Source organism: Haemaphysalis longicornis, unplaced genomic scaffold, assembly GCF_048455015.1.
Source record: "Haemaphysalis longicornis isolate Haplotype H1 unplaced genomic scaffold, Haemaphysalis longicornis Haplotype H1 scaffold_6, whole genome shotgun sequence".
Lineage (NCBI taxonomy): Eukaryota > Metazoa > Arthropoda > Arachnida > Ixodida > Ixodidae > Haemaphysalis > Haemaphysalis longicornis.
In genome coordinates this window covers 208,980,561-209,001,314 of record NW_027526407.1, presented here as the reverse complement: position 1 = coordinate 209,001,314, position 20,754 = coordinate 208,980,561, and the positions used below count along the sequence as shown (strand labels likewise).

The 20,754-nt window shown below is 45.9% G+C and overlaps 1 long non-coding RNA gene across 2 annotated transcripts; it reads right to left on the bottom strand.

Annotated features, from left to right (window-relative positions):
- Positions 1-17,401: 17,401 nt before the first annotated feature.
- Positions 17,402-20,703, bottom strand: LOC144142189 (uncharacterized). 2 transcript variants are annotated; one of them, XR_013316879.1, is made up of 4 exons: positions 20,202-20,703; positions 19,056-19,137; positions 18,497-18,583; positions 17,402-17,835 (listed from the first exon to the last, which is right to left on the bottom strand). It is a non-coding gene; the product is annotated as an uncharacterized LOC144142189 (long non-coding RNA). The 2 variants fall into 2 exon arrangements; XR_013316880.1 differs by lacking the exon at positions 20,202-20,703 and adding an exon at positions 19,865-20,168.
- Positions 20,704-20,754: the final 51 nt, after the last annotated feature.

Here is a 20,754-nt window from a genome sequence, read left to right as displayed (position 1 = left end):
AACGACTACACGTACAAAACAACACAGGACGGCGCGCTTTCTTGGGAAAAAAGCGAGAAAAACGACTACACGTAGAAAAGAACACAGGACAGAAAAAAAACCTAATGGTGCCGCTCTGGGGTAATTCCTGTTACGAAGGGATACAGAACAAGCCCTAAAACACTTCAAAATATCCGTGGCCACAGATTCTAGACTAGTGTGAGATGATAAATGAAGCAGCACTAAAAAGTCATCGACATATATCTAAAAACCTTGACCACATGGTCGTCGTCTAAACAGTCCCGTAACATGCGATCTAATTTTGCCAGATAAAAGTTCGTCAACAGAGGTGCGACACCAGGGCCTATGCAGATCCCATGTTTCTGAACAAACATGTCCCCGCGGAAGTCCACAATCGTAGATTTGAGGTACTAGCCCAAAAGTTCCAAAAAAACTGTCCACTGAAAAGGGAGACACCACTTGCCATGACGCCGCACCGTTGTCCTCTATGAAATCGCGCACCACTGGAAGAAGCTCATCGTGTGGCACGGAATAATACAAGTCTTCGAAGTCCACCGAGAGTCACGAACTCACGCCCGGCAGCCCATGTTTCAAGATGTCGACGACGTTGGTCGAACTCTTGATTTCAAGAACGCCTAACTTGGACTGAAGACAGCGGCCCACTAGCTTCTGCCACGAACCATGCTCCGTGACTATGTTTTTGCGGTGAAGAACACACGTAGTGTGTGACCCTTGCATGCCTTCGTTTCTTTTTCCAGCCACAGAAGATCTGGTCTTTTGAGAAGCCGAACAACCACCGTTTTCGCCTTGCCTGGTTTTACGGCCGATTTCTAGACGTTCAAGTGCCTTCAAGTTCAAGTTCGTTCAGTTCAAGTTCGTTCAGTTGTTAGTGCCAGCTTGTCCCGTCGTTTTCTCTCTAACTGTACCCTGTGTTTACCGCTGGTTGTTAATCCATTCAGTCGCAATCTTTGTTGAGCAGATGAAGAGATTGTTTCGCCATGTGCAGTGGCGTAGCCGGGGTGCGGGAGAGGGCTGACGCTTCTAAATTTGGGTATGGGCTACAATGACATGAGCGCTTATGCAGCGGTATACGCTTGGCTCCACCCGTTCTGCGCACAAATGAAACTACTATTATTAGTATTAATTTCTCCTTAAATGCACTAACGGCTGCGTACGCTTATTTGGCGTTCTAAGTTTGGGAATGGGATACATTGACATGAGCGCTTTTTGCAGTGCTCTGCGCCTGGCTCCGCGCGATCTGAGTAGGAATAAAACTCTTATTGTTAGTGTTCATTTCTACTACTTTAAATTACCTTTACTGGTTTCTATGACTGCGGTTTGCACGCCAGCCTTAACGCTGGGATACTTCGATATAAGGCACTTACGTACGATTTCGATTAGCGTGTGGCCGTGGAAACGTCGTGGCAGTTTACACGTTCTGTAACGGTGAGCTTTGTGCCTTCGGTTTTGGTGAGCAACACTGTGACAGCACGGGAGCCTCGGAGCCGAAGCGGAACTCCCACGTTTGTAGTGGTCATTTTATCAAAAGCCAAAGTTATTCACCCACCCAACTGCCCAAGCAACAAACCATCCCTCCTCCGCTTACCATTTTACCACCTGCGTGGAATAAAGGCTGGCACCGATAGTTTAAAAATGTGGCAGCGTTATTTTAGCGCCTGTGTTTTTTAATGCTTAATTAAGTACTCTTACCCGAGCACCTAAAAAAATCGTGGAATGCCTTATGATGCAACCAAAAACGCGCGGCTAGTTGCCTCAAATAGGGCTGCATCAGCCGGAATCCCTATACACAGACACATTTCCGACACGCTAGAAGCAGTTAGGATTTGGAGAGGGGTGCATGGAGGTGAAAAATTAAACAGCAAAAAACGTCCAGTCCTCCGTTTAACGAAGCCGATAGCTGAAGGCGAAGTTTCCTGCGTGCGAAATCGAATGAGAAATGGTCAAAGTCAAGGACGCTGCGATAAAAAAAAAAAAAAAACTGCTTGCTGGTCGAATTCAAAGCTGAACTAGTCGAAGTTGAAATCTTGAAAGCAGTGAAGGAAACCCTCACGAGAGAACTTTGCGATAAACGATCATCGTCGTTAGACGGAGGAGTGCGTGATTTTGCAAGCGTAGGTGGCAGCTTGTAAAACGACCACAGCATTTAGTTTTGAAACTAAGGGCAGATTTTTTTGACACCCTCCTGTCTTTCGTCCTTCAGCCCCACAGGAATTGTTTTTGAAAAACCATTAACCAAGTATTTAGCAACCATTGCAATCCTTTGTAAAGCAGCGCTTTTCCACGAGAAGCAATAGCGTTCTACTATCATGTGGTATTTATTCTGTAAACGATTCCCGATGACTGTAGTAAAGTGTATTTCTGTGAAATTAAACACTTGCATACCGTAGTTTTGGAAGCGTCGTCCATCGCAATTTCTGTTTTGAGGTTAATCTTAGAATGCAGGCCAAAAATTTGTCTTTCGCTTGTGCACAACGCCGTTTCGTCATCATCTTGTCATGACAAGGCCAGCGTCGCAGCATTCCTGGATCGGCTTCACACGCCGGCATTGTAGCACAATTTAGCTGCGATATATTTCTGGATACGCCAAACTGCACGAAAGCGTGACAAATTTGCACGAAGGAACTGTCTTGCACTTCCAGCTTGACTTCCAGCTTGGCGCATTAAGCGTCGTCTGCTATTTGTAATTACTGAGTATTGTGGCGTAAATCACACACATGTCATGCCGCGTAAAGATCATTTCCACGCTCAAGATTTACCGATCTGAAAAAAAAAATCCTTGTGGCTATCTACAATTACCAAGCCACACTACAGCAGAACAGCTCAAAGCCATGCGCAACTACGCTGCGCTGACCGCCACCGGCATTCTACTGACGAGTGGTTCGCCACGGGCGGCGCTGTTCGCTGTAGCGACGGTTTGGGCACGAGACGAGCCGAGGGGCGAGTGCGGACGTGCTCTTCTGGTGCTCCAACAACAGCGTGTTTCTGCAGTGAACGACAGCGCAACGGCAGAGGCAGCGGAGGACAACCGAAGCTGAGTATTTACCTGCACGGTTCTTCCTTGTTGGGTCGGGTTTTTCTGCCGACATGATGCGTAGAAAGCTGGTACAGTGTGGTAGCTGTCCGCAGAAGGTAGACCCAGAGGAGTTTCAGCGGGATGGTGGCGAGGCAGACGAAGGGACAGGTGCGGGTCGGTTATGCTTAGTGGTGTCGCGTCTAGAACGCGTAGAAGCGGATAACTCGGGGTTAGCTAAGCGGGTTGCAGAACTGGAGGCAGCGCCAAGTAACGAACGCGACGAGAGCAGGGCCGTTGAGGGTAAGTTAGAAGCAGCTGAGAGGAAGCTAGAAAGGAGCGCCATTTCGCCAACAAATGACGTACACCTCGGCCCATGCAGCGAAGCGGAGACATGCACCGAGGTGACACACGAGGTGGAATCAACGAAAGGCAACAGCTACTCCCACGTGCTGCAAGATAGGCCAGCAAAACCAGTCGATAAGCCGGGTACCAGTAAAGAGCGGCACGTGGCAGGTGATAGCGTGGTAATCATTGCGGGAGACTCTAACATGAAGAGGAGCAGCGCTGCCATAGTGGAAAGGGTATAGGGGGATAAGCGTGTGAAGGTGGGGTGTTTCCCCGGTCAAACGATGCAGACGGTGATGACTGCAGCGAAGGGGCAGCTGGCCTTGTCTAGTAAAGCTAGAAACCTTGTGGTGATTGCCGCGGGGCTTAACGATGTTCTAAAGGGAGAGGAGGAACAACTTGGCCTGGAGACAGCGAAGGGGGTAAAGGACCTGCGGGTGACGGCCCCAAATGTGTTCATTGCAGTCTGCACCGGGCCGGAGGTGATGAAGCAGGGCGTGCACACCGAACGGGCAGTACTCGCTGCTAACAGCGAGATCGTGAGGTGCGGCAGGGAATTTGGGCTTGAAGTGATAGACGTGAACAGGGTAGTGGACAGCATTGGACATAGGCCAGCTTTCCAGTGGGACGGGATTCACTTCAGCCCCAGGCTAGGAAACAAGGTGGGGTGGCGCTTACGTGGGAAAGTGGTAGCTTTTTTAGGGGGACCCGCGCCGCTAAGGAAGGAAAACTAGGAGACATAGGGGAAGCAGGGGACACATGCACACTCAACGCTGGGAGGCAGCCAGGCCTAGAGCTAAACGGAGAACCTACGGACGTAACTCAGAACGTTGTCAGAAGCGATTTAAGTGGAAACAATGGAGCGAACAATTTTGTTAAAGACAAAATAGACCCCGCAAGCGGAAAGGGAAAAACAAATTCAATAAATATTTAATCAGCTACATAAATATGCAGGGAGGCAGAAAGCCTGATAAGTAGGTGGAAATTCAAAACCAGCTTGAACGGGAAGGAATAGACGTGTACGCTTTAGCCAAGACTCACCTCCGAGACCTAGAAGCCCCACCGGTCATAGGCAATTATGGTTGGGGAGGTTGCAACAGGACCACAGGAATGAAGAAAGGGGGAGGCGTTGGCATGCTCATTAAAAAAGGGAGAGACTGGCATAGAGTGCATGAAAGCTGTAAAGAGCATCTATGGGTTAGAGGCACCATAGAAGGGAAAAATACATGGTTAGGAGTTGTGTATCTGTGGACCGGAAGTATTGCTAGGGAGGAAAATGAGGAAATGGTAAACTGTTTGAGAAGAGATTAAACGAGTTCAAAGATTCGGGCGAAATAATCTTAGTTGGAGATATGAATGCCCATGTAGAAGGTTTGATGGATACACAGACCACAACGGTTCTCCAGTGATAGATCTATGTCAGGAAAACCGGCAATTATTATAGCAAACACGGAAAGCAAGTGTGACGGACAAATAACGTGGGAAAGCGGTAATAGACAGTCCAGAATAGACTACAGTTCAGTATCCGAGACAGTATACGAAATGTTGCGGGAAATGAGGATAGATGAAAATGGAACAGATTTGATTGATTGTGGGGTTTAACGCGCCGACGCAACGCAGGCGATGAGGCGTGCCGTAGTGGAGGGCTCCAGATTAATTTTGACCACCTGGGGATCTTTAACGTGCGCCGAAATCTCGTACACACGGGCGTTTTTGCTTTTCGCCTCCATAAGAAAAGCGGCCGCCGCGGCCGGGAATCGAACCCGCGACCTGAGCCACTGAGCCACCGCGGCGGGTGAAAATGGAACAGACAGCTTAGGAAGCGACCACAAGCGGCTTAGCTTGCACTTTGGAGGCGCAACCTGGACAAATGTAGAAGTAGGTACAATATGAGGAACTAATTTGAACAATGAGCAGTTAAAGATCATCGATGATAGATTGGAAGATGAAATCAATAAATACCCAGGCAAAAATTGGGATTACGACGAAATGACTGCGTTCATAAACGGTAAGATGAACGAAGAAAAGCAACGAAACCGATGGAAAGGGAAGAGAAAGCCGAGAAGCTGGTGGAATAAGGAAATAAAAAAGGCTATTTACCAGCGAAGAAAGGCGTCGAGAGAACATAAGAGAAGCAAAAAGAACTGGTATGGAACCGGAGGTAGTGAAGGAGAAGTGGGATATGTACAGTGGGAAAAAAACTAGAAGTGCAGAAAATGGTGCAAGCAAAGATCAAGCAGAAAAGCGAACAATGGATGGCAGAAATACGGAAGAAGGACAAAAGCGCATCCAAGAAGTTTTGGAACCATGCAAAATTACTAAGCTCAAAAAACGATATCCATAAAAAATTCCTGATTGATGAGGAAGGGAAGCATTTAGAAGGAGAGCACGCGTTGGCGCACATTCATCGATTGATTAGTGAGAAGTTTAGGGCAATAGTGATAGGGAAGCCTGCACCGATAACATCAGCGCCGCAGAAAACTTCGGAAAGGGAAATAAGTTTGAGCAACCTTGATTGGAAAAAAGCAGAGCAAAAGGTTTCCCCCCACGCAGCAGTGGGCCCGGACTGAATATCAATGCAACTGATAAACTTGCTTGGACCTAAAAGTAAAAAAATCGTTTATGAGGGCAATAGATAAGGTGATAGAAACCAAACAAATACCAGAGGACTGGCTAGAAAGTAGGATGAATTTAATATATAAAGGGAGAGGAGGCAAAGCCAGTATTGATTCGTACAGACCACTCACAGTAACGTCAGTGGTGTATAGATTCGTAATGCAGGCGATAAAATCAGAAACTCAAACATGGATGGAAGAAAATGAAATACTTGGGGAACTGCAGAATGGATTTAGATAAGACAGGCGACTGGATCACAATTTGTTCGTTATAACGCAATGCATTGAAATTGCAAAAGCACAGAATAAACCATTATGGATTACGTTCTTGGACATTAAAGCGCTGGAGACATGTACGACTAGTGCACGCGATTCGCATGCGACTGATAGTTACGATTGATCGTTAGGACCCGTTTTGGCGTCGATCGCTGGTCGGAGGAGGCTCACGACGTGCTACTGGCAAGCCAGATGCAGTCGTGCCATCGTTGCCATCGTCGTGAGGCCACAGCCAATGAGAGCCCGCTGAGCCGACAACCGGCTTGCGTTCTCTGGTCGGCTCGGGTGTTGAGAACTTTAGGCTTAGCGTCCTGGCGAATATTTGATCGCCGCTACCTGTGCAACTGCGAATGACAATCCGTAACACAACTTTGCACCACTCTATCATCCCCTTTCTCGCATGTGAAACTCTATTTGAGCTACAACTGCCGTTGGAGCGATCGGTGACCGAGACATCTGCGTAGCCTGTTTCGATGCTTCCGCGCAGGTATCGTCATCTCTCGGCCGCTCGGCGCACCGCGCGCCGCGACATCCACGGCCGGTCAGCATAGGCTTGCATCGCGGCAGATATCTGATCACCGCTTTAAGCCCTGAGAACAATCCCTAGCACAATTTTTCACCACACTAACACCTACTTTCCCGCATATGGAACTTCGTTTTAGCAATCAGATTGATTCGGAAGAGCAGCGAGAAGCGGTTGCTACCGTGGTCTTGCTACCGTGGTCTGCGCCGGTTCGAGCCGCTGAGTGTGCCGAGCTGGCAGGCGCGGCCGGCGTGTGCGCGGACTGTTTCCGATGCAGAAAACGCTTCACGATTGCCTGCTTTATCCATTTCTTGCGTACAAACGCGCGGAATCTACAAATTCAGCTCAGCGATCGTCGTAGTTGACCGGGTGGAGCGGCGCCGACGACGCATCGCACACGCGCATCGGGCCATGTGTCTCAAATTCACGCGTACGACTAGTCGTGGTGACAGTCGTAACGATCAGTCGCATGCGAATCGCGTGTACCAATCGTACATGTGTCTAGCGCTTAAAGGGGCATATGACAACGTAAACAGAGAACGGCTGTGGAGGATGCTGAAACTCCAAGGATTAGATGACGAGTTAATACAGTTCCTTATGGCAATCTATAAAGACAATAGAGTGTCAATGGCAATCTATAATAGAGTGTCAATTGTCACTCTATTGTCAACTGACAACAGACAATAGAGTGTCAATATGGCAATCTATAAAGACAATAGAGGGAAGGACAGAAATGCGCCCAGCAGGTAAACATCCATCGGGGACTGAAACAGGGATGCCATTTGAGCCCAATACTGTTTATGCTTTACATGGCAGGGTTAGAAAAGAAAATGGAAGAAAGTCAAATAGGGTTTAGCCTAACCCATATGCTACATGGTGAAGTGGTACAACAACATATTCCAGGAATGTTATACGCAGACGACATTGTGCTTTTAGCTGATAACCAAACCGATATGCAACGGCTAATAAATATTAGCGGCCAGGAAGCCACCGACCTCGGATAAAATTTTAGTGCAGAAAAATCAGGAATAATGGTTTTCAATGATGCTACCACTGACGTAGTGCCTATCCAGCAAGGCGAATAACCCAGAATGAAGGAATGTAAATATTTGGGAGTGTGGATAAACGAAGAGGATAACTACTTAAGAACTTACGAGGAGCAACTTAAAGGAGCCATGAAGAGAAAACACAAGTTTGGTTCATTCAAAAGATTGTCTCGTTAGAATCATACTGACACCACTTTTAACGTAAACTTCGCTCAAATAAGCTACTTAATTAGGAAAAACGGGAATGGTCATGCGACCCACCAGATCATTTCCTGCAACAGAACCTATGATGTCACATGAGCTAAGCTCTGCGATTGGCGGAGGCTGGCAGAAGCAGACGCAAATTAGGTAGAGCTTACAAACTAGACGAACGAGCGATTTGCGCTTAAATTTAGGGCACATTCTTTACAAAGCAATAAGAATGATGGGACAAACAGTGGAAGTTATGAAAGCACATGTAAACATAGAAGTACTGATGCGTTCTGCTGTTCGTACTGCGCTTGGTTTAGCTGCACAGCACTACGGGGCTTGGGGTTGTCTCAGACGACACTGGCCGACTGACGCAAGCAACGGTGTCTTACGTGACCCCATTTGTCGAGCGAGCACTGTTTTAGGGAACGAATATTTTCTCCCAGAACAAAAACAAGCCAAGTTTAAATGCGGGCAAAAACAAACCAAACGCTTGCCACGGTATGGTGGCGCCATCTAGGTTCGGGTAACGTAAAGAAACGCGGGAACAAACCAACACCGCTGTACAGGGTGGAGACAACCTTTGAACGGTCCCGTGCCGCCGCAATTGGGCCAACGGGCTCAACGCGTTATTCTTTTCGTTTCCCACGAGACCTAGCAACGCGAAACAGACAATATGATTCAAACGTCTTCAGTAAACCACGTTGCGGCGATAATTTTAGCGCGTTTTTGGCACAATGACTTGCTTCGGCGGCGAGCGAGCAACCCAAAATGGCGGCGCCAGCGTATACGTGTCTCTACCCTGTACGGCGGATGCGTGAATGAAGGGATTCTAGGCTGCAGAGCGGTCGGTTCCTGTGATGTCATTGCAGACCCCGAAGACAAACGATTTAGCGGGAAAATCAAAATTTTAACTTAAATTGTTTAATTTCTCAGTGAATAAAGCATCGTTTGTATCCGGACAAGCGCTGGGGGCACTATAAAGCACAAAATCTTTCGAATAAAACCAACTTGCATTTTCTCTTCATGGCTCCTTTAAGGTTAAGGGAAAGCGAAATGCAGCATAGAGCGCTGTGGGGTATAACAAATATGAAGTAGTAAGAGGAATGTGGAAAGGAGTAATGGTCTCACGTTTGCGAATGCTGTACTCTGCTTAAAATCAGACGTGCTGTCAGGCCTTGAAGTGAACCAGAGAACGGTGGGACGTTTGGCCTTAGGCGCGCATGGAAAAACAACTAATGAAGCAGTTCAGGGAGATATGGGCTGGGCGTCGTTTGAAGTTAGAGAAGCACAGAGTAAAATATGCTTTGAAATGGGGTTGAGAGCAATGGATCAACGACGGTGGGCAGCTAAGGTTTCTAGGTACCTATACTTGGAAAGCGTGGACACGCAGTGGTTAAGGAAGACTAGAAAGGCTGACGATGAAATACGGAAAAAACAGTGGAGAATCAAAAACAGCCAAGGTAACGAAAAAAGAGGCAAGGCAGATCGAAACAAATAAATGGAGGGAAAAAATGGAAGCTAAAGCGTCGTTAGAGATGTACAGGGCCGAGAAATGGAGCATCAGAAAGGAAAATTTCAACGATAATTCCCAGGGCAGTGCTCTGCTTTTTGAGGATAGAGCAGGTTGCCTGCGAACTAAAGTTTTGTGGGGAAGTATTCACAAAATGATGGGGTATGCGTGGTCTGCGGAAAAGAAACAGAAACTATGCGGCACATAGTGTTAGAATGTGAGGGTATCCATCCAAATCTACATGAAGGAAATATTCGGCTTCCAGGAGCGCTAGGATTTAAGGGTATCACAGAGGAAGTTAACTTCAAGGCTGTCGAGGGGACGAAAAGAAGATTAAAATGCTGGTGGACGAAAAGCAGAGGTGAATATTGTCTAGGACAGTTACCACCTGTAACAGGAAAAAAAAAGTATTTTGTGCCGAATAAGCTTTTTATGCCTGCCCTAAGCAGCGCTAGTAGTAAGAGGGTGCCAAGAGTGTAAAACATAGGTATATTAGTCCTATTTGGTAAGATGACATGTCATCATCCCGTTACAAAGGGGAAACCAATAGAAATCATCATCATCATCAACGGTGGTGTCATACAACGGCTGCCCGGTCCCTATACTAGCCATCATACTGGCCGGGTAACAAAAGAGAGACCACCGGCCATTGATGGGTGTAGACTCATACGATGAAGGGCCAAAAGGGAAAAAACGATTTTTGTATGTGTAAGCCAAACCACATGTAAGCAGCGGTGACATACAATCAATACTCCTGCAAGTTAACTGAAGAAAGCGCTGGGTCTGCGTCGTGTGCGGGTGGGCAGAGGGCCCTTGTGGGTGAGGCGCACAGCAAAGTATGCCCCTCTTCCGCGCGTCACCCCTTCCTTCTTTTTCACGTTTCCGTGGAGCCCGAGAGGGTGTTCGCGTGGGATAATTGTATGGGCTCAGCTTGCGCTCACTGCGTGTCCCCTTGTGGAAGCAGACAGTCATTTTCTTCTCCGCGATGCAGCAGATTCGTTCGGCGGCATTTTCGCTAACCTAGGTAGGTTAGCGAAACCCAAACAGCTAGTTGACGAAAAGGTCACCCTGCGGCTTGCCGAGCGAGTTCCAGTATCTTAAACGTGAAGGCACGACGGTCACCAGCACTGCCATAGGCGGCCGCGACAGTAACAAATACCCGATGGCCATCTTCGACCTCGGTCACAACTAAAGCCCCTCCATTGCGTCGGCGGCCGCTCTTTCCTTGCGCGGCGGCTACCCATAGCAGTGCAAATTCAGGGCCTGAGTCGCAACTACGGCGACATGACAGAAGCGCCCTGGCTTTGGGAAGCTCACACTCCGAGTACCAGCACACAAAAGAGGCCTCAATTGTAAGTGATTTTCTTCCCCTGACCACTGATTTATCCTTGCTTGATCACTGATGGCTTTTAATATTTAAACAATCGCTTCGTAATATTTACACTATGTCACTGTACCTTTATGCCTGCGAGCCGAAAAATTTATATCTCGTTTTATTTCTAATTTATTTAATTGTTTATTTATTTTGAATACCCTAAAGGCCCGAAAGGGCATTACATAGGGGGGGATGCAATTCAAACAACGCAACTCAACACATATGAATACAAACCACTAACGGCAGTCAGACACATATCTGTGTAAAAGGTTCAATTTACAAAAAATTTAGAGAAGGAGAGGGAGTATAAGATGGCAATGAACATTTGCAGTGCATGACACCACTGAACCAGGCACTCGCGGAGATCAGTTTTAGAGAAAACTCGCTGTTTAAAACACCACACCACCACCACCACGAACAACAAAAAGAAACAAATAAAAAAATTCAAAGGGCTGACAAAAGTGGCAATTGTACATCTGATAGATGTGAAAATATCCTATACATTTAAAAACGCACCCAACGCAGATTGGAAAGCAGAAGTGTTAGTGAAACACAATATTTTGAGGAAGAACGTTCCACTCTTGTATAGCCAACACCAGAGGGGAGTTTTGATGTATTTTTGTCTTGGCAAATATGGGAGCAACTTTGCATGTATGGTCATTGCGGGTGGACACATAATTGGCGGGAAGAATCTGAGTTATTGAAAAAGATGAATTGCAATAGTAGAGAGAATGAAAAAGGGACAAACAAAACAAATTTTGGGCGCGTGCTCAGATCTGGAAGGTTAAGTGACTGTTTTGATGCCTAAACGCTTTGATAAGGAGAATAGGTGCGCAAAATGAAACGGGCCGCCTTATTTTGGAAGGATTCGATACAATCTGTAAGGGAGGTGGCGTGAGGGTGCCAAATAACTGAGGCGTAGTCGAGTGTAGCTCGGATAATGGAAATGTACGCGCGAAGCCTTGCGTCACTATTTGCTAGATGTAAACGGCGCTTAAGAAAACCAAGCTTTTTCAGTGCCTTATTAGTGATATGTTCAATGTGCATATTCCAGCTTAAATCGGATGGGAAAATGACACCGAGGTATTTGAAAAAAAGTTATAACGCCCACCTCCCCTCGCGGGAACCCTGTGTAGATGCGACGCATCGTGGGTTTCCCTCAGCGTTTCCGTTGGGTTGATTCTCCCATCGCGTGAAACGTGCCGTGAACGCGTACGATGCATTTCCGTCTACTACGGGGTTCCCGCGAGGGGAGGTGGGCGTAATTTGTTGTTGTTAGTCTCCATTCAAAGCAGCGTTGGACATCGGAGCACCGGCGCTGGAACGACGGAGCGGAGCGGCGCAGTTACCGCGTTTTATACCGCCGCATAACGGTGAGGGGAATGAGAGAGAGCAGCGCATGCGCATGCGTTAACCGAGCGCTAGCGCGCGCCGACGCACAGCTGGCATTGCGAGGAGCGAGCGCTAACACGCAGATAACGCTGCGGGGAGAGCGGCGGAGAGCGCAGCTGGCGCGGCGAGGAGAATGGGGGAGGGCGCGGACAACGACGACGCTGGATATGTGGAAGGATGCATGCATGCATGGGCAAGGCGGGTGAATGAGATGCGTTGCATCTAAAAGGGCTTCGTTCAATTATGACACTGCGCAGCGTATATATGTTAGACGGAGGGCTTAACAGGGAAGAAAAAGTCATGAGTTTGGTTTTTTTCTGCATTGATTTCCATTTTCCATGCGTGACACCATTCCGCGAGGTTATTCAAATCTTTTTGCAGAATCGCTACATCACCCGCAGTGCAGATTTGTCTATAAATCACACAATCATCGGCGAACAGCCGTATTGTTGAATTAATATTATTGGCTATGTCATTAATATATGTGAGAAATAATAAGGGGCCCAACACCGATCCTTGCGGAACCCCTGATATAACTGGACAGGAATTGGATAGGTCATCATTTATACGTACTGACTGAGTACGGCCGCATGGAAACTCGTTAATTCATTGGCTGGTTTTTTCATCTAACTTGAGTCTGTTGTTTTTTCTATTTAGCCGTTTACGGGGTACACGATCGAATGCTTTGGACAGGTCAATAAATATTGCGTCGGTGTAAAGTGATTTGTGCAAAGAATCGTGCAAATCTGTCGTTCGAACAACTGCGTTTGGCAGGAGTGCTTATACCTGAAACCATGCTGATTTTCGAATAGCCAATTATTTGCATTAAGGTGGCACATAATGTGAGAGTAAATTATATGCTTTAGAAGCTTACAACAAACTGATGTGAGTGATATCGGGCGGTAATTGCTTGGACAGGATGGCTCACCAGATTTAAATATGGGTGCAACATGACCAAACTTCCAATTATCAGGAAGGCAGCCGGTATCCAGTGATTGCTGAAATATTGAAGACAACAAGAACGATGATACATGGGAAGTTAGTTTCAGCAGTTTTGTACTGATACCATCCGGTCCAGGACTGGAGTTTAGAGGGAGCCTGTCAAGAGCGCGGAGTACACCTGCAACAGTGACTGTTATAGGCTCGCTTGGGTGCGTTATTGTGCAACTAGAAACTGTGCAGGGCTCATCAAGTGGTGGTTCATCGACAAAACGTCACTAAATGTTTTGTTCAGAATATCAGGACATAATTCATTGGGCACAGTGAGACCATTTGAATCCTTCAGAGTAACTACACCATCGACATCTTTCGGGTTAATTGTACGCCAAAACGTTTTGGGGCCAGATTTCAACAAATTAGGCAGCGTATCATTAAAATAATAACTTTTTGCTTTTTGGATTGTTCTTTCTGATTCACGAGCTAATTCTTTATATCTTTGCGAAGCATCATCATTGTTGCTTTGAGAGGCCTTTTTATACGCTCTTTTCTTTTTGTTTAAGCACTGCTTCACCTTCTTTGTAAACCAGGGAGCATTAGCTTTTGATTTGAACGAAATCTCTGGTATGCACGTATTTTCAACCTTCTTGAGGAAGTCACGGAAGATTACCCATTTTTCGTTAGTTGTGCGAGAGTCAAACTCGTTTTCAAAGGAGGTGGAAAAATCAGTTGACATGCAGTTCATTTTCTCGCGATCGACCTTGTTGTAATTGAGTATACGTTAAGCTTTGTTTTCTTATTAGGATGAGGAAGTGGGTGTAAACAATGTATCACTCTATGGTCGCTAATCTCATCAATAACACGTGTGACAGCATTATCGGGACTGTTCGAAGTAAGTCGAGGATGCGTTCGCCTCGCGTCGGTTCTTTTACCAGCTGGGTTAAGTGAAACAATCTTAGCGCGTGCAGGAAGCGAGACACCTCTGGTCGGGCAGGTGTTGATAGTGAAGGTGGTGTGGTCCAGTTTATGGTGGGGTGGTTGAAATCGCCACCTAGCAACAGCACACACTGAGGGAATTTATTGTAAATCATTTCAAGTACGTCGGTCAGGTGATCTACAAATTCTGTACTACTGTCAGGAGGACGATAACACACCGCAATAATACACGTGCTGCCTTCTAACTGGGTTCTAACGCACAGTGATTCAAGGGGGGAATCAATTTTTACAAGTGAAGGTTGATAAACAGCTCTTATTGCTATCAAAACACCACCCGGGCCCCTCGGGAAGTTCTATCTTTACGGAAAACTGCAAAGTAATCTGGGAGTAAACTGCAAAGTAATTCACTATTGTGTATGTCATCTCTGAGCGAAGTTTCGGTTCCTAGTATAATATCAGCAGAACACGTGTGAGTAATTGACAGCAAAGTATCAACTTTATTTATAATGCTGCGAAAGTTTGCGACAAGAACAGATGGGGTATGCACTGTGCTTTTAGCGGGCTCAATTCGTTCCTTTTGTCATTGTGGAGTACGGAGTTTTGGCTCGTCTGCTTGGACAACACGTGCGGAAACAGTTCGTTATAGCGTATGGAGTAGCGGTCATCCTTTCCTTTGTTTTGCTTAGCGAAGTCGCGCAGCATTTTGCGTGCAAACTGTATTTTGGGAGAGAAATCTTCCTCGAGCCATACTTTCGGTTCAACATCTTTAAAGGGACAGACAACCGATTTTTGTCGCGTATATTTTCTCTAGCTCATAAGAAAGCCAGCGTTTTATATAGCCACACACAAGCAACCACAAGCAACTTTTAAACAAATTGTCGGAAATGATTTTAATTTGGCAGCAAACTTCCTGAAATCGGAAGGATGGCGGTTCGTAGCGTCGAAACTTGACTCTACAATATGTGTCCCTGTCACGTGACCTGCAAACCTAGCAGTATTATGGTCCCTAGAAATATGTGCTAGTCTGCCGTCCGCCGGCCGCGAAGGGGGCTCCTCCGTGATGCATGCAGCGGCGGCGCTGTAGTCAATCGGAGCGCGGTGCCGGCCGGCGCGATGGGCAGCGGCGGACGGCGCTCTGCCGTTCCGCTGCTGCCTTTGTAGTTCGGCCCTATTTCTGGGCGGGTTCAACCCATTTTAACTGCCCCTTTTCAAACCCTATCCGTTTCTGCCGACAAACCAGATAAGCCAAATAAGTTGGTTCTTACCAGTACGAAGAGTTTTAACCGAAGCGTGAAGTGACAGGAGTACGTTTTCGCGTATGAAAGATCGAGCTTTGTAACAACCGCGGAATCGTGTCGCTACGCTAGCCCCCGAGTATGTGTCGAACCGATTTCGACACATACATGGGGGCTTCGGGAACACTGACGGCACGGCATCGTTTTCCAGCTTGGAAACATCATGCGGGACTTCAGCTACATTACCAAGCAAACAACCGTTCTTTGTGAATACCCCCGCCGTTGTTAACTGATGGATCAGTCAGCGCGTGAAAATGTGTGTGGTGTGTCGGCGCTCCGCTTTTTGTATGGCTCTTTGGAACCGTCTTTCTTTGCAAGTTTACCAAGATATTGTCCCCCGTTCGTGTATGTAAATAAAGAAGCTCGAACCGGTGCTTTCTGACCTTTCGCATCGTTGATATGGAGGCCCTTAAGCGCACGTCTTCGCGGCCCCCTCAGTTGCGTCCAGTCAACTGGGAATCTGTTAAATGTAAATGCCGAATAAAAAAGACGTGTGCACATGCATACGAAGTTTTATCACCTTCAGTCATCAGATACAGTGATTTCTCCATAACTCGAACCCGGATATCTCGAAATACCGGTTAAGTCGAAACCTTTTTTTGCCGCGCATATACCTGCCATACACTCTAAGCTGGGTAACCCTTAATAGAGGTATACATTTTCGAATTTTTGTAACCTATAATTTATAAGGTACAAATGTAACCTATATCTTCGTAACCTTTATATACGTATACACGTAAGGGTTACGCAGTTATGGGTTACTTTGCAGCTTTCAGCATGTATACCTTTATATAAGTTACATCTACCGCCGTCCAAGGCCACACACCTGGAAGCTGTCATGTTGCGCGCCCGGCGCGCTTTCGCCGGCGCCGCTGTGGCGGCACCGCGAAGGCGCCTTTCCCGCGTGGTCAACAAACATCGCGTTTGTGGAAGATATGAGCGACCATGCTGTCCATTGCGCCGTCTAAACTTTAGCGTCGGGTGTCTTTTCTTCGTCCCTTGAATAAACTGCCGGCCACACGGCTGGGGCTAAAAGAGAAGTTACTTTTACAATTCCTAAAACAGCAGTGCCAAAAAGCTCGAAAATGTTCTCTTAATATATATGCATTGCATTACCTGTTCGATAATTGTTACCCAGGTTGTCACCCAAAAATCTTCGTGAGTATTGGCAACGCTTAAGTCTTATAAACAGGCATAACTAAATTTGATGTTTGCATCAGCTTTGTGCCGTTTAAGAAACCAGTATCAAACATGCATGATAGGTCTTTTGCTAAATTGAGCTTTAGTTACACAACATTAGGCTTTAGTGAAACCAAGCATGAGTGGAAACTTGCACTTGATAGCATACTTCAAAAGGACGCCAAAGTTATGATAACATAGCCTTAAGCCAAAAATTATTGTCTGACAACCAAGGCCATGATTATCAAAAGAGAATGACAGTACATGCACACATATTTGCGCATTTAACAGGAGCACATTTCCAGAAGTTTGGCACCGGTAGTTTTGAACATTCACATTTATTATTATGAAACACCTGTGGGCTATTTATTAAAAAGCAAAGCTGCGAACCACCCCAACGTTATTATCGTTCCTTAATGAGTATTAGACGAGTGCGGATTCCTGGGCGAAATGGTGTTTCCTATATTACTTTAGACTTCCAGGTAAAAATCGGTTTATTCATATATCCTTATTAAACCTATTTAATAAATGTTGCGTGAACAGCTTCACAAACATGGCCAAATATACAAATTCTTTACCTCAATATTTGCACGGATGTATGCAACGCATTCCGAATTGTTTGGATACTGCCATTGAACAATTTCAGACGAATTCGAGTTTGAGCTACATTTATAAGATGGTTCTCAGGGGTGCACTTTCCCAGTACATCGTTGTTGTCGTGGTTCCCCACAGAAAAAACGCAGAATGTGGGAAAGTAGAAAGAACATTTATTACAAATTCACTTTTTCATACAAAGCAGTGTTTATGGCTATGTTCCCTACATTCTCCGTTTCACTCAGTCTAATATTACACTTGGAATTCACTCGTCTTTACGAATCCATCTTTACAGTTCCACGTGAGTTGTGATTCCCACGCCAAGTTATCGTTTTTTATGCAGCACTAACAAGTTTCTAGGCCGATTGCAATCTGTCTTTTGGACAAACTTTAAATGGTATCTATAGTTTCCTGCATGAAAAAAGGCGCTTGGAAAAATTCAGAGATAAGCTTCGGAATTTACGTAGTACACAAGCAGGCACAAAATCAGGGCACATTGAAGATTTCCCTGCTTGTTCCCTGCTCCCGCAGATGGAGGTATATATGTGAGGGGCCGTCACTTGGATTTCCCCACCTTGAAGAGCCATCTACAGAAAATTTCAGAAAAAGAACAAAATCCAGTGCAACCATAAGCCCCTCACACCAAACCACAGGCATGTGAAGTACGAAAAATATATTGCACGGAAATGAAGACGGAGACCAGAGAATGAAATGAAAGGCCACACCAGAGGAGTGATTTACGGCCTTTCCTAATAATTTCACATAATTTCAGTAATCGTTACACAGAGTAATTTGGCCGCATTGTTCAGAACAACGCGAAGCCACTATAGTCATACCGGCCAACCTTCCCGAATTTTAATCGTGCCGTGTTCCAGTTTATCTCGCGAAATGTTTCTGCATGCTCACCCAGAACAGGAATGAACTTTGGGCTACGAGATAAACTGACATACATTTGCAAAAGAGAAAACAAAAACGTTTCCGCGCCTTCATGTGGAATCACTCGTACACGCAACAGAGCGAACGTCGCACTAAACCCAGGAAACGTGCTTTCACGATGCTGACACCATCTGCGTCACATTTTTGGCTGTACTTAAACATCCTCCTCCTCCCCCCCCCCCCCCCCTCGCACTGGCAGTTTCATTTTGAACAAGGATCCCACGTGGAAGCCGAAACGTTTTTCATTTAAGTAAAGTGTTCTTATCGGTGGTTTCTTCCTCGGCTATCAGTAAAAAGGAATCACCAACTTACATTTTTTCTTCGTCCAGATGTGTTGTGGGAGAGGATACATCTAGAACTTGCACCGATCTTCAAGTGGCATTCCCAGGAGGTCTGTACCTGTAATGACTCGAAGGGTTATTTGGGTTAAAATGTAATAGGCTTTAGAGCTGGGCAGTTGGTATACATTCATAATGAAAGAACACCTCAAACTTGACAAGACGAAGAAAAGAACACAGCACAAGCACTCACTAACAACTGGAGATTTCTTACAGAGCTATTTTAGAAAAAGAGTTCTTCTTGTTGGCTCTGCAAAACCACGCATCCTATAGAATAGCTAGAGTTGCTGAAAAACTACAAAGCTCCATGCTGAGGAAATCGTCATGTGAATTCATAACGTTCATGTAATAACGAACTGATAGAAAGAGTCACTAAACATGAGGCGAAATAAGATACGAAATATAACATCATAACACTTGAAGAAAGGCCTCGCATTTTTACAAGTGAATCATACTTTTGTCTGTGCAGGCCTGGGTGCCATCTTTACAAAGAATATTTGAATGAATGTGTTTTAGTTATTGCATTTTCATACCGTTGTTTCCGCTGAAATCAGACTTCATTTCAACTTGTGTCATACGCAGGGGAGTCCTGGTTGTCAGCTCAAGGAACACTGCCTGCAAGAAAAAACAGTAGTGCTGATAAGTCATAGCATAGGTAGCCAGATGCAACCACACTTTTTGAACAGCCAGGATCCGATGAGGGTGCAGAACCCATTTTTACACCTGCACCTGTCTGTGTAATTCGTCACAATTTCTGTATCATCAAAAAACAACAATCAAGCAGCCTGCATGCTGGCTCATAAGTCGCTCTACTGCACTACACTAAAGTCACTCTACTGCACTACAGTCGCTCTACTGCACTACACTAAGATCACGCGAGACAGTCATTTGCCCTGCAATACCAAGCGAATAAATAAACGACTGATTTGTGCGAATGAGAATAATAAACCACTTAACATGGTGGAAATGGCCCACTGTCTCAAAATGACTAACACCAAATTTACCCACTCAAGGAAAAGAATGAAAAAAATTAGGAGTGTTGTACATACGAAAACTTTTTATTGTGCCGTAAGGCAAACTTTCACAAAAAAGAGGCTTGTGCTGGACAAAAGTGAGTTTAGAAATTTCGGGCAGCATTTAGTGGACTACTTTTCTGCAGCACACACCTTGTGTTTATCCAGATATATTACTACAAGACCAATAAAATGAACTCCATTCCGAATATATGCAGCGAGAAAAATGAACATTTTCCGACGACTGAAACAAAATGATAATACCTAGAGAATAGCGCGATAATATAAGACTTTAATGGGAAAAAAATCAATTATTCAAACAGAGCTACCTGGCAATTACATGGTCCAATAACTCGTCAAGTGCGCCCGATGCAGCGAACAGCGTAAACAAAACGCTCAACACATGACGAAGGCGCGCAAACACAGCAGAAAGCAGGTCACGGGCGCCGTTATCTGTGCTTGCCCGATCGTCCGCTCTAGTCTGACGCAACGAACGCAAGCCCGTGATTTCATTCAATTGCCGTCGCGGACAACAGAAAACGTCCAGCGAAGCAACCAGTCAGGTAACGAAAATCCCTCTCGAATGCTGCCATTTCAAATTGAAAAGCCCCCAGCGAAAAGATACATCCAATGAAAACACCGAAACCGTCACGGGAATATACTCACCGAGTTCGCTTTCACTGGCGCCGGGGCATTGATCCAACATGCGAACTTGATGCTGGTCGTAGAAGAACGGGCCGTGAAGCGCTGCCAGTCACAAATGGGCTCGCCGCAGCCTCCGCGACTCACGTCGACAAATAAGTCTTGTTACAGCAATCCTCGCTTCATCGTAGGGGTATCACAGCGGTTAAAAGGCTCGAGTGGCGCGAAAACGCGGCCACCGGGCCTGCCGGCGCCGCCATTTCTCTATATCCCGTCATGCAACGGAGAAATCAACGGCCGCCGGGAGAGAAGGCGCGACGAGCATCTCTTAGAGGTTACAGGGCGTTTTATAGGTTACAACGTAGAGGTTACATGTCAGATTTTGTTGATGTAACCTATAAATCATTATTGTAACCTATAAATCGCTTTTAACCTCACGCTTGTAACCCTTAGAACGGACTGGGATAAAGAAAACATCAAAATGAATCCATTGTAACCTTTATTTTATAGGTTACTTCCGTTTAGAAGTTACATTAAGGGTTACCCGGATTAGAGTGTAGGCGACATTTTCCACCCT